General features: G+C 36.1%; 1 long non-coding RNA gene across 1 annotated transcript; it reads right to left on the bottom strand.

Annotated features, from left to right (window-relative positions):
- Window positions 1-1,069: 1,069 nt before the first annotated feature.
- Window positions 1,070-1,775, bottom strand: LOC140959676 (uncharacterized). The gene is made up of 2 exons (XR_012172043.1): window positions 1,484-1,775; window positions 1,070-1,401 (listed from the first exon to the last, which is right to left on the bottom strand). It is a non-coding gene; the product is annotated as an uncharacterized lncRNA (long non-coding RNA).
- Window positions 1,776-5,462: the final 3,687 nt, after the last annotated feature.

Here is a 5,462-nt window from a genome sequence, read left to right as displayed (position 1 = left end):
ATATAATCAGCGGTGCATTTTAACAACTCATATAATTCACAAAATTACATAAACAATAGAAATAAAACATAAAATATGCATTATCGTTTTATGTTACCGATATGTTACATACCTTAGGGGTGGCAAAATGCAAAACGACCCGTCAACCCGACACGACCCAACACGAAAAAAATCAGGTTCGGGTTGGGGTTTTTAGGGTTGGGGTTGGGGTTGGGTTCGGGTTGGGCGGATTCGGGTTAGTACCAGGTTAGACGGGTTTCGGGTTGACCCGAATTTTTTTTTTGAAAATATTAACTATTTTTTATATATTGTATGTTTGAACAAAATTTATTGTATATTTCTATGATAAATTTTCATCATTTAATATTTATTTTGTTTATTTTTTTAACAATTGTTTATTTGATTTAGTAAATATACTTTTAATTTTCTACCATTAAACTTTCAAATTTAAATCAGAAATTTTGTTATTATGTGTTTAAATTAAAATATTATTATTATTTTTTATTTTTTTGAATTTTTTTCATTAATTTTTTAAAAAAATAAATAAAATTCGGGTTAGACGTGTTGAGTCGGGTTCGGCGGGTTCGTGTTCGGGTTGGGGGTTTTCGGGTTGGTTTGGGTTCGGGTTGAAAAAAATTTCACGAGTTGACCCGAAACCCGACCCACCGGACCCGATTGACACCCCTAACATACCTACATCGATAGACAACAACCGAACGAACAACTTTAAAGCTTCTCGGCATAAAATAAATAACAATGAGCCGAATAATTTCACAATCCGCCAATAAACCTAAATAATCCAACCAATTCTCAAAAGTAATAAAGTTCGATTTATTTGCTAAAAATCCAAATTAATTATTTAATTATCAAAACTTAATCCCAATATTATCAATCTTTCACCAAATCGCCTAACAATTCCAACAATTCTCAGATCACATTTTAAATAAAAAAATTTGACTAAATTATCGAATTATTCAACCACTCGTTTAATTGCCAACTTTTTAAACTAAACGATATATTTAACTAATTTTTGCTCCAATAAATCCCAAAAGCTCGAATAATCAACGTATAAATGATAATCATAGAATATACGAGCAAACTAATTCAATATACAAATATCGGGTTGAAGCATTTTAACTTAAACACGTCCAATGATTGAACCTACAACATAAACCCGATATAGACGTCAATATAGAGCAATTTAATCGATCAAAACAATTTAAATCAGCTCGGTAAATTTTTGGATTTCGGCAGCCTCACTTTCGAATAAGGGGTAGAATTGATCTCAACATTTACCAAGAATCAAAGGTAGTAGCTGGACAACAGCGGCAACCGGTGGTCTCACGGAAATGCAGAGGTTGGAGCTCGCCAGAGAAGCTATGAAAATGACTGGAACAACAGCTGGAAACAGGAAAAACGAAAAAGGCTTCAACTACTCATCAATTAACCACCAAATTCCAAAAAAACCGAAGCAAGAACTCACCTACATCAGACCAAGAATTGTGCGCGGTACAAGCTTCGGACAAGGTTGGATTCGCTCGGTTTCTTTCTTCGATGTAGCGCAAGGAAGGCTGCAGGGCTCGGGGGAAACATGTTGATGTGCTCATCACTGCTTACTCTAGCACTTAGGCGGCACGGTGCGTCCGGAAGCTTGGCTGGTGAAGGGAGATGACATGGCTGCAGGGGTGAAGGGCTTGGGGTTGGTTACTAAAAATAGCAACTCGAGCCCAATTATCTCTTTTTTATATTTATTTTGTTCACATTTGTTATTTAAACTCTGAATGTATTTTATATGGTTTTAAATTCTCCGATATTCAAAATACGTATCTTTGAAATATTTCCAAAGATTATTAGGCATAAATAATTATTTTAATTTATCAACTCAATAATTATTTTAATTATGTCAACTTACTGTAAAATTAATTACACGGCCTTACATGAATGATATAGTGTGAAACGTGCAAGTTCCTCCTCAAGGACAGATGCATATGAATTTCATATTTTGGTGGTGGCTGTGGAGCAGTCCCGTTGGTTCCAATGAGTTGCATGGTCTGGAATGCACGGGGCTTGGGAACCACCGTGAAATTAGTGACTTTCCCTTGATTTAGTTATTTTCCCTCCTGACCTGAAAGCTGGTAGTGTTGTTCCTGGTCTCGGCTCATTCCCTTAAGTTTTTAAGTGAAAGCTGCCGACCCCGATTTCTCATAAACTGGATTATAAGAAATAAATTCTAGCTAGTTTCAAATAGAGCATGATCATTTGATATCTAAAGTTGGTGGATCTATATGTACATCAATATGTATATTAGGATCAAGAACGAGTTGACAACTACAGGGGAAGTGGATCCTTTTAGAAAGGAAGAATCGAAGTATAGTATTGAAAAAGTAGGTGTAACTGTTGAGTTATATGGCTAGGCCCCCTCACAGTTCCTGCTTAAGCTCTTAGCCTTTTCCTGAAAATGGATGTGTCTTTCCAGAAGGGAAAGCTTATCAATTAAAAGGAGTCATTTTCTCAATTTCTGTTATATTTCATTCTGGCCGAAAGAAACCCATATCTTTTTTTTTTGTGAATCAAAACTTACTGTATCTCAAAGTCCATGGTGGTCAGGTCAGTTTAAATTTGATGGAAATTTTGCAGTTGAGAACCACATACATAGGGGTAGTCTTATCTTATCGTGGCACGATCCATATTCAGTTACTATTCAATCGTTTTCTAATAGTCATATAGACTACATTGTTAAGGATGAATATAATCAATGGAGATTTACTGGTTTCTATGGTAACCATACGGTTTCATTTCACAATCAATCATGATAACTACTTAAAAGACTCATAGGTATTCAGGAACTCAAAATGCTTCCATGGTTAGTTAGAGGTAACTTCAATGACATATTTTATGATTGGGAAAATTTTGGAGGTTTACCAAGAGGCTGTTACTAGGAGTGTAATCGAATTGAATCAAGTCGAACATGACAAAAATTTGAAGGCTCAAATTCAGTTCGAAGTAGTTCTATTCTAGTTTGAGCTCAATTTGAAATTCGAAAATTTTAAAAATTTTGGCTCGAGTTGGAGTTCGGCTAGAAAGATTCAAACATGTTCGCTGACTATTTTAATTATTGCTCGAAAATAATTATTCGAAAGGATCAAAATTTATTTATTTAATATATAATTATATTATATTAACAGAATACTAAAGCTCGTGAGCGGCTTGCGAAATATCAAACAATATATTTTGGGCTCAAGTTTGGCTCGAAAAAACTTTGAACATGTTTGAGTTTGACTTGAATTCAATAAACTCGAATAGAAATTAAATATTTTTCGAGTCGGGTCGAAAAGCTCGCAAACTGGCTCGGTTCGTTTACATTCCTAGATTTTACTCAAATGTCAATCTTCTCTGATGATTTAGATGATTGTGGCCTTCATGATTTAACAGTTAGAGGGTATCCATATACTTGGTGTAATATACGACAAGGCGATGAGAAGATTTTGGCCCGGTTAGACCGACATGTTTGTAACTTCGAATGGAATTCTCGGTTTTCAGTGGCAGAGGGTAAGATCTTTGCGTATTTTGGATCAGATCATCGAAAATTTCATGATAATGAAACCAAACCCATTCCCAAATATGAGGAAATTTCGGAAACGATTTACATTTGAACATAAATGGCTTCTAGACAAGTACTTCTATGATCATTTTGTTGGCAAGAAATCAAGGGTTACACTAATCTTTCTACTTGTCTATCTTAGTGTAGTGGTTTTCTTAAATCTCGGGCTGGAACACGATTTGATCAGATTGGTCGAAAAATCACCGATCTTATTAAGGAGCTGGATCAAATTATGAGTTCTCATGTGATTAAAAACAACTTATCTCCCATTTAGGAGGTAGAGAAACAAATTAAGAAGTTATCAGAACAAGAGGAGATTAATTGGAACCAAAGATCTCATGTTAGTTAGTTACAACATTAGGATCGCAGCAACAAATATTTTCATGCCACTGCCTCTCATTGTCGAAGAACAAATCATATTAAGGGTCTTGTGAAGGAGAACAAAGAATGGTGCACATATATCCAAAGGATGGCTGACATTACCAAAGATTATTTTGGTACTCTGTTTTCTTCTTATAATCCAACCCAGATGGATATTGAGGCAGCGCTCGATTTTACAAATAATTTGGTGGGAGATCGGATGAATGAAGCACTCTATGCACCTTTAACTGATGAAGAGGTTCGTCAGGAAGTATTTGATATGCATCCTTCCAAAGCACCAAGGCTGAATGATTTCACTTCTCTTCCTTATCAGGAGTTATAACAGCTTAGAATAAGTATGTGGTTTTGGGAAATAAGTATTGTCTTACGATAACAAATAAGTATGTGGTTTTGGGAAACTCAAGTTATCTCTTACTCGATTTATCTCTCTCGGTTTAACATTGATTTATACCTTTCTGTTCTCGGCGTTCGATTAGATGAAATCAAGCTCACTCTTGCTCGATAACCTTCCGTTCTTCAACGTATAACAGCTTAGAACCCTCGCTCGTTCTTTTATCGATTTCGATGTTGAGTTTTCAAGTTCGAAACCGTCGATACCGATCTGGAATAACATTTTCGCAAGACACAATATCAATACACAACTCAACTCAAAGCAACTTGACTCGATCAAATTCAATCTAAATACATTTCGACAGCATAACGGCACAATCTCGAGATCCCGGCAACTCAAGTATCAATAGACAGTGCTCAACAACTCATAATCATCAACAATTCTAAGCCACAACTCCAAAAATCTGTACAAGTTCATTCAAATATGATGGAAAATCAATAACAATTGCATACGGTCTCCGTTCTTCGATCCGGTTTCGATTCTACGATTACCACACTCTCAAGAACACATATTATCAATCAAACTATGATTCCTCCAACATTTGAATTTCAAACCATGCAAGGACATAAGAAAACTTACATCTTTTTGCAGCTATTGGCGAGAGGAACACGGAACTAAGCTCGGATCGAAAATTGGATGGTCGGATCTTGCAAAATCACAAGGCTAAGCTATGAATAAACTTTGAGGATTTTCCATGGAGCTCTCGGTTTTCTTGCTGTAACTTCTGAATTGGAAATGAAGAAAAAGCTTATCTATTTATTGCATGGCAAGACATGTGTCATTTTTTTTTCATGCGTCACTGCTCGCGCATATGCGCGAGACCTACTGTCTCGGCACTTGGCTATTTCACATGCTCGCGCATATGTCTTCTGCCTCCACGCTTGACTGCTTGCGCATATGCGCGCCTCTCCTCCGCGCATATGCGCGACAAGTTCTGTCCTCCACATGTTTTTCCACTCAATCTCACTAATTGCACTTTAGCCCCTTACATCTTCATTATTTGCAATTCTATCAATTAATGTCTGATTACAGCGATATAATCTCAGGCCTTACATATACTGTTAAGGACGACTATATCTTGGAAAGAAA

This window comes from Primulina huaijiensis, chromosome 2 (genome assembly GCF_012295235.1).
Source record: "Primulina huaijiensis isolate GDHJ02 chromosome 2, ASM1229523v2, whole genome shotgun sequence".
In the NCBI taxonomy this organism is placed as follows: Eukaryota; Viridiplantae; Streptophyta; class Magnoliopsida; order Lamiales; family Gesneriaceae; genus Primulina; species Primulina huaijiensis.
The sequence above is the reverse complement of the archived record's forward strand: the minus strand, read 5'-3'. Positions and strand labels throughout refer to the sequence as shown.